General features: G+C 48.9%; 1 pseudogene; it reads left to right on the top strand.

Moving 5' to 3' along the window:
* Positions 1-2,822: 2,822 nt before the first annotated feature.
* Positions 2,823-8,907, top strand: LOC101070572 (serine/threonine-protein phosphatase 2A regulatory subunit B'' subunit alpha-like; annotated as a pseudogene).

Raw genomic sequence — 8,907 nt, 5'->3', positions numbered from 1 at the left:
ACAGTATTTACCTTCACTGCAAGAAACACCTGTTAACTCACTCCACACACACATAAGACACATGTGTCGGTGCATCTGCTGCAGCAGGACATGTGTGCACATTCAGTGTGGACGCAACAGTTGGTGGATGTCCACCACTTGCTGGACAGCTGAGCTTCTGCTTCGGTTGCACATGTCTGATGCATGCAGCGGACAGGCTGGTAACTCACCTGTCACTGCGGCCATGGAGTTGGATTTGGTTTGTTTAGTGGGTGGAGGGGAAAGCGTTGTAGTCCTCCAGACCAAGAGAACATATAGAACAGCAGAGAACAGAGCCTTTTTGTAATCAGAGAAAGAGGGATGGGATGGATCCCGAGCTGTTTCTTTATATATTCATTAATGGACGGCCAATTCTTACTGTGCACTGTTTCCTCCTGCAGCACGGAGGGTGAGAAGTCATCATGAAGGAGGACAATGTGTCCTCATGTGACCATTGGCTTCACTACAAGGCCCAGTTGTTCCAAAGAAGTTTTGCAGAGGGACCTTGAGTGGCGCTTAGGCGAAAGGTGACTCATATTTCAGGAAAAACAGTGTGTGAGCGGCGGAGCAGCTTAGATGATTACAACTTAGAGTTTCTAAATCCTCCCTCGTCAGGGGTCACTAATCTGCAGAACCCATTATAGCGCGAGCAGCAGAAGACTCTCATACTGCTGTGAACTCAACCTCAGTGGAAACCTGTTTAGTGCGCCAGAGGCATTGTGAGGAATTCAATAGTTTCTCTTTATTTCCCCAGTTAGTGGCGGCCATTGATGTAACAGCATGTTTGAACAGTACACGATGGGCTTTGTTTGTTGCGTCGAGCAGGTTTTAGCTGGACAGGTTTAAAAATAGGGTCCCTGCAGGCTTGAGTGTGGAGTGTATTACTGGGTAAAGAGTAAAGGGTGTGGAGGCTGGTAGATGTAGGAGAGGCCTGAAAATCTTGGATAGAAAAGTCAAGTTTGATTGGACTTTTTCGCTTGTTCTCACTCCTGAGAGGGTGTAGGACAGAGAGAACCACCATCCACAACTTTTGTTTTATTTCCCTTCAAACGTCAGAGTGTCTGTGTAATCCCAAGAGTTGAATTAAATTCTGGCAATTGGTGAGTTTCAGCTCCGACTCCGTGTGCGCTTGTGCTTTTTGAAGTCCGAGCGAGACTTAATGCCTCTTAAGTCTCGAGCACGACCTGCGAAATAACCCCGTGTCAACAGATGAAACAACAGGTGGTTCGGCTGCTGATTCATCACCCCCTTCCCGGATCGCTCCCCGGGAAATATTTGGGCTCGCTTGTTCTTTGCGCTCATGTTGAATTAGCGTTTTCGGCTCCGCCTCTGATTTGGGGTTCAACTCCGGGTTCACACTGGACAAGCTTTAATTAGACACGGGGGCCTTACGGGCTTCAGATCCCGCAAAACACAGATATGCAACGTGGCCGAACAGCCTTTACACCCGCCCCCCCCACCCCCAGCCCCAGTGCTCGGACAGCCGGTTTGGTCCGAAGAGAGAGAGAGAACGTGCGTGTGTTACCATAGTCCGGCATGGCTCATGTTTCCCAGTTGCAGTTTGTCAGAGCTGAACTGGCAGCAGGCACCAGTGAGACCACACCGAATTGCATAATCCAGGACGGACGGCCAGGACGACGCAGAGGTCTTTCTTCCCGGCCGGGGACGCCCCCGGTTTCAAAGCTGCAGGTGTGGGTGCCATGAGTTTGCCTTGGGGCCTTTACGGTACTGCTGGAGCATCGGGAAGCATCTCTCTGCTCGGTCGCTGTTTGCTGGGGTGCTGCTTTGGGGGGGACACCAGTGGAACCAGGAGAAGAGGAATCTGCCACTGTCAGGACAACTGAAAGCTACACACAGGATTTTGTAGGCGCGTTTGAGCGGACGGTGAATAGTTCACTTGTTCGGTGACAGAAGAGCTGCGCCGGTGGCCCCGCGCTGGCCCCGTCCTATCCAGGGGTTGTGTGTCTCAGCCCCGCCATGATGATCAAAGAGACGTCACTGCGAGGGGATCCCGACCTGAGAGGGGTGAGCTGGCCTTCCTGGCCAGGGGGTGTGACTTTGTGCTCCCCCTCACGTTTCAAGAAGAGACTCAAGTCCTTCCAACAGCAACAGGTCAGTCCGTGCCAGGAGCCGGATAGAACCAGGTCCAAGTCGGGACGTGCACTGAATACTCCTTACCATTTCATTTATTCTAAACATACAGCTGATCCGCCGTGTCCTTAACCAGAGGAATGACATGCCGGGGACGGGCAAGGCTATTCTGAAACACTTACCAGCTGGTTTTAATAGGGCGAGGGGCCGTAGGAAGAGAGTGATAGAATGATCTCGGTGAAGGAGCGGGGGTGGGAGAACCACAGCTGTCCTGCTTCAGTACACCCTCAATGAACGCCCTGAGACGGCACGCCAAATCACCGGCCTCCACCGAGCTACTGCCCGAGTACCTTGGACTTAAGTCCAGTGCATGATCTCATCATCTGACCTTTTGATTTCTATGAATACACTCAATCCAACGTTCACAAGATATAAATATATGTATTAATACAACCTGCTAAGAAGTGCTTTTTTTGGTTCACTGGTGTCAAATTAACCATTATGTGATTGATTGAAATTCCTGTCCTATAATCACACATTTACTTGCTGACTGCCTGCAGTGTTTCTACCTACCTTTTGCCACCAGTCATTTCGAAAATGAGTCATTTACGGTTGGAGCGATGTAGCAATGTGCGACTGTCACATGATCTGAGAGCAGCGGCGCTAAGCTGGACTGGATAAACCCGTGTAACTTACACATCAGGTAACCCTGCTCACCCGTTCCCGGCACATCACACCTCTTCTCTCTTTTCAGGTCCAGTCCAAAACCGGAAAAGAAACCCGGCACGCCTCCACCGAGCCCCTGCGCCGGCCACAGCCTCGCCCGCCCCCCACGCCCGCTCCCCAGCCCTCCCCCGGCTCCAGTCCATAGTCACCCCTCCTCCGCCTGCCATCACATTCCCAGGTTCTACTACCCTCGCGGGCTCCCTGCCACTGGTCCAGTCGCCAACCACGATGCCGCCATCGCTGCCATCGAGACAGGCCTTCAACGAGTTTGAGGAGGAGAAGGCCGACATATGAGATGGGCAAGATTGCCAAGGTCGGCAGCTCTTTAACTTGAAGCTACAGTCTTTATGCTGCTGTCTCAGCTCAACAGTACCGGATGGATTTCAAGGTTAATTAAGGTGTTGCCTGTGTTTTTCTTCAGGCCTGCGGGTGTCCGGTCTACTGGAAGGCCCCCATGTTTTACTCAGCGGGGGGCGAGAGGACAGGATTTGTCTCCGTTCACTCTTTTGTTGCGACCTGGAGGAAGTAAGCTAGACCACCTCGTCCATCTGGGTTATAGTAATAGGAAGCTGTGAGTCTGATGGGCTCCCGCCTCTCTCCTGCAGGTTGCTGCACAGTTGCCACGATGATTCATCAAGGTTTATTTACCTCCTCGCAAAACCCGGCTGCAGCTACCTGGAACAGGAAGACCTTATTCCTCTGCTGCAGGTGGCGCTTCCCAACAATCACCCGTTTTTGATTCCGTTTTTATTACTTATAAAGACGTGCGTTTACTGCGTGTGATAACTACTAGCATGCCAATTTCAGTGTTTCTGCTCACATATTTACCTGGATCCCCCTTCATGCTAATACGTTGCTCCATCATGTTTTTAAGATGGCTCGTTAAGGATAAATAGACTTAAACACATCCGTAAGTGACTGTTAGGACGTTTCTCAAAACAGCCACCACAGCTTCTGTGACTCCTGGTTGACACATGCTGCCTTAATTTCTTTTCAGAGCTTCTATGACCGGTGCAAGTTTTTTTCATCAGTTTTGGGTTCAGTGTTTGTTTTTTCCTGACGGTTTCATTGAACTCAGGTTCTGACGACCAACTTCTGCCAAAGTTCCTCTGTCGTTTTCCACAAACATCTTGGCGGTGTTTTATTTTGTCACTTCCTGTTTGTGCCCGTTTAGGACATAGTGGATACACATCCGGGTCTCACGTTTCTGAAGGATGCGCCGGAGTTCATTCCCGGCTACATCACCCACGGTAAATGCCACAGGAAACCTGTTGATATTTTGTGGCTTAAGCCTTCCAACAATCTCTTTACTGTTAATCTTTTGGGGTCTTTTGCGTATTTAGTTGAAAGGGGGCCGTTTTATTGTTTATTTTATACATTCGTATTATCTACAGATTGTGAGAGACCACAGTGATTAAAACCACCGTCGCGACTTTGAAATCCTGAATCCTTCATATCCTGTTTGAAGGCTCCTCTGAGCAGAAAAAAGTGATTAAGCTTTTTCAAACATCAGGATTCCTCAGATCCTCAGGGTGAAACTTCACAGGTCCGACAAATAATAGCCGTGGCTTCTCAGAAGCCTGTTTTTCCCAGAAGGCCTTGTGCTCTAATCACAGATACACCTTCTGTGTTTTTATTAGCTTTAGCAGCGTCACTCGCGCCTGCCTGTGCGGCTGCCTGTGGTCACATGAGTGCCCTGGAGAGCACATGTGTGTTTTATCCAGAGCTGTGCTTGCACAGAGGCCTCCACTCTGTTCACCGGGGTGCTGCGACAGTCATGGAACGTCCCCCCTCACTATCCCGCAGCAGAGGCATCCTGACCCCACACATGCCCATATAAGACATTTCCTTCAGCTCCGGTCAGCCGATGGCTACCGTGTGAGGCCACAGTAGCCATGGGAACTCTGCATGCCAGGAAATGCTCAGCTACGCTCTTTAAGTGCAAGTGTTTCCGTGCCAGGGTCGCGCCGAGCTAATATTCGGAATGGAGACAAAAAATCAGGAGTAGTGGAAACACATCCAACTAGCAAGTTTAGAATGTCAGAAGAAACAGTTGAGAAACTGTGTCTGAGGGCAGCCTTTTCGGATTGGAATTCTATTTCTGCTCTGTTTAGTTTGACTGCACGTGGTCTTCCTCTCAATAAGCGTGTGATTGTCCAGGTGATCCAGCGGATATCTACGTGGTGAATCGTTCCTGGACGGGTCGCATCACCATGATGGAGCTGCGCCGCAGCAACTTCCTGCAGACCTGGGCCCTGCTGGAAGAAGGAGGGACATCAACCAGATCACCGAACTACTTCTCTACGAGCACTTCTTACGTCATCTACTGCAAGTTCTGGGAGCTGGACACCGACCATGACCTTTACATCGACCCAAAGACCTGTCCAGATACAACGACCACGGTGAATCCTTAAAACGCCGAGGAGGAAGAATGCAGTCTTCAGGCTACACAGATGTTTATGATGTGTAAATCTATCGCTTCTCAATTGAGTGATGTCCACAGAGGTTGAAATATGAAATGTTTGTGGACATTTTGAAGAAATCTGCTTCCATTTTGCCAAACTTTGATTCAGTCCTTGTGCACAGAGGTGCACACACTGGTTTGTTGCAGCGCCCATTTGTTTTTGCATCTCTCAACTAAATATATTCCTCCCTCTCTGCCCCGACAAGCCTCCTCAAACAGAATCATTGAAAGATTGTTCTCAGGGGCTGTTTACTCGTAAGTGGGAACACACATAACAAAGCCAGGAGCTGATTGACTTCACCATAACAACCGGTGGGGAAGATGAATAATACCTCTTTATCTTTGGTTTCTAGGGGCAACGCAGTTGCAGAGGGAAGGCAGGATGAGCTACGCTGAGTTCGTCTGGTTCCTCATATCTTGAAGAAAGACAGCAAGAAAACGACACCACCAGGTGGATGGATGCTGGAGGCAACACATGTTGAAAGCAGTCGGTTTAAGCAAGCGCGCCCTTGTAAATGTGACCAAAAAGATTCTCCGTTTCTCCAGCACATCGAGTACTGGTTCCGCTGCATGGAAACAAACCGATGGCGAGCGGCTGCTTAATCCATGTAACTAGCTGGAGTATTTCTACGAGGAGCAAGTTGTGAGAGGATGGAGAGGAATGGGCATCGAACCCCTGCCCTTCCAGGATCGGCTCTGCCAGATGTTGGACTTGGTTCAAACCAGAGAGCCAAGGTTTAGTGGTCAGCGCAGAACTCCTCAATCACCTTTTCAACTGTCCCTTCCTGTCCTGTCTGGATGTAGTCCCTACAGGCACTGGTTCTGCTCTCGCCCCAGGGTAAGATAACGCTCCGCGACTTGAAGCGCTTGCCGGATGGCTCACATATTCTTCGACACCTTTTTCACAACCTGGAAAAACTACCTGGAACCACGAGCAGCGAGACCCATTTGCTGTGCAAAAAGTGGGACTACTCTTCCCCCCTCACATGGATTATCTCACTGGTTTACAGTCTAAAAAACCATTTAAAGGCACAATAGCATTGAGCCATCTTCATCTATAGAGGTATTTCTGTAATACTTGGTGTTTCTGCTCGTCCAGGACATTGACAGTGAAGGTCCAGAGCCATCAAGACTGGGATAAATATGCCTTCAGAAGAGTATGAGATATTTGGGGTGGCGGAAGAGACTGCAAATGAGCAGCTGCACGAGGGGTAAGACCGAGTCGTTCCTGCCGATGCGCCTCATCAGTTATCAGCAACCTTCTGTGTATCTAAGAGCTAAACTGTCCTCACAGGTCATTTGATGATGACTATGAATCCGAGGAGCTGCAAATGCCCCGGAGAGATTGCCAGTAAAATGGAACAAACTTGTCATATCCGACCTGACGGCAATAAACCTGCCACCCTGGAGGTCCTCTCTCCTTCTCTGGAACTGACTTATTTAAAAAACAAGGATGTGAGGATAAAGAAATTGTCCTTCAAAAGACTTGCGGAGGGCTCCTCTGAAGTGGTTTGTTGGGTTTTGTGTGTGTGAGACCAAGAATCGACACTCCTCCTTGTCTGGTGCAATAAAGCGCTCAGAGAAAAAAGTCTCCACCTCAGCTCTTCAGAGAACAAAGAGAACAAAGGGAGGGGGGGCATATGAAAGATAAGCTCTTAAAGGACAGTGATGTAATAACTCTTGTAAATTCTCTACTGACAATCATGCCACAAGACAATCACCTGATATCTCGCTGCCACTGTGTTCACGGCTGACCGTCAGTCAGAACCGGCCTCTCACTGTGCGCGAAACAGCACCTCTCTGTGGTGAGGGGCGGAACTGCATGCCATCTCCTGTATCATGGCGGGCCAACTTTTCCAGGAGGTTTTTCTAGGTCAGTGCTCCACCTCCGCTGCTCTATTTAAAGTCCAGCAGTATCAGCGCTCCACCTCAGGACTCCCTTTTGAAAACATTTTTACACTCTGGAAGCACTAATGGATGAATAATCCCATCACTGCCATGTGTCTCCTCTGTCAGTAAACGCAGGAAAACTGGTTGACCGCTCCGTCAAACTCTCTGGTAGAGTTGCCCACGCATATCTGCAGGTCACACGTGTAATTATGCAACAGCTATGCACCACTGTGAGCTCGTTTCCAGCGTTTTCTTTTTCTCACCATGCCGGAGTCCCTTTGAAATATTTCGACCTGTTTTTGTCACTGGTGCAGCCACCCTTCTAGAGTCGTGCCAGCTCTCTCTGAGGCATTCTTCCTGTGGGGCGGGCGCCAAACACACCACTGACAATGCATCAAAAGGGCCGCTTTTTGGCCTCGGCTGGACAGAAAACGCCCCAACTCCGGTGTTGCGTCGTAAGGCTCTTTCTCCATGCCAGGCTTTTCTGGAATAGGTAATGTGAGATTATTCCACTGGATTTTAGCTGACTCAGCATTAGGAAAATATGAACCACCCGCTATCGAAGAAGCCGTATATTTTTGGATAAAGTAAACCTTTAAATTAATGACAGAGCTGCACTCTGGCGGGGAAACGCGCAGGGTTGCATCCCGGCCTCCCTGTAATAGCCGGTTGAGCTCGTGTGTGTGTGTGTGTGAGCGTGCTTGTAAATCATGGGCAAGGCCGTGTTTTAGGAAGCGCGTGATGCAGCACTCTCAGCTCTGGGCCCTTATAGGCGTTGCCACGGGAACATTGTCTGTATTTATCAACTGTAACTTGCTTTACGGAACATATGCAGCAGGCTCTAGTCGCCACCCCACAAGGATGGGGACTTTCAGCTCTGCAGCCACTGTAAATGTGCCCGACTGTATTTAAGTGTATTATTGAACGAACAGTAAAAACAAGGTTTTTAATGCTTTTTTTTTCCCTCTGTATTTGCTGCGCCACTGTGTGGCTCGGGGCGGGTGGGGTAAATTATGTCAGTTGTGTGCATTTTTCATGCATGGTGGAGTTGACTGGGAGAACCTCTGGAGAGCATGAGATGAATCCCATCCGGCGAGGAACAAGGCCGCTGGAGGAGACGCCGGCTCATCGGGTTGGTGTTCCTGCAGAACTGTGGACGGGAACGGAACAACATCTCTGGTGACTCTGCCTGTCACACCATGCAGGACTGTTATTGAGAGACAAGACTTTTGCTTTGAAACTTGATGCAACGTTCAAATCATGACAGTTAATCTGTTGGCTTTTCTCTGTTCGCTCTCTTTTTTCTTTCTTTTCCCTCCGTCTTTCTTCGCTTTGTCTGAGGTTTCAAAGTTTAAATAAATATATTTCAAGATTGCTAATTGAAGATTCTGTGAGGGTTCTTGAGGTGAGGATATGTTCACTGAATGGGTGATTAGGGCACTTTTCATAAGGACTTGATGACCAAGAGAACCTCTGAATCAGTCCAGTTAGAGACGTCATCAATGTCCTCATTAGCAGACCGATCATCAGGTAACATTGATGTAGACAAGAACAGATTTTTCCAGCGAGCTTTTTTTAGCTTACATCATTTAGCTTTAATGCCCATAAAGCCGCGATTCTACCTAATGGTTAAAATAATCAAGTCAAAGGGGGAAAAAAGTCCTTCTTGTCCAGATTTCCACTTTCTCTCGCCTTGAATAAAATGATTGTGTTGTGGA

The sequence above is a fragment of the Takifugu rubripes genome, chromosome 2 (genome assembly GCF_901000725.2).
Source record: "Takifugu rubripes chromosome 2, fTakRub1.2, whole genome shotgun sequence".
NCBI lineage: Eukaryota > Metazoa > Chordata > Actinopteri > Tetraodontiformes > Tetraodontidae > Takifugu > Takifugu rubripes.
The sequence above is the reverse complement of the archived record's forward strand: the minus strand, read 5'-3'. Positions and strand labels throughout refer to the sequence as shown.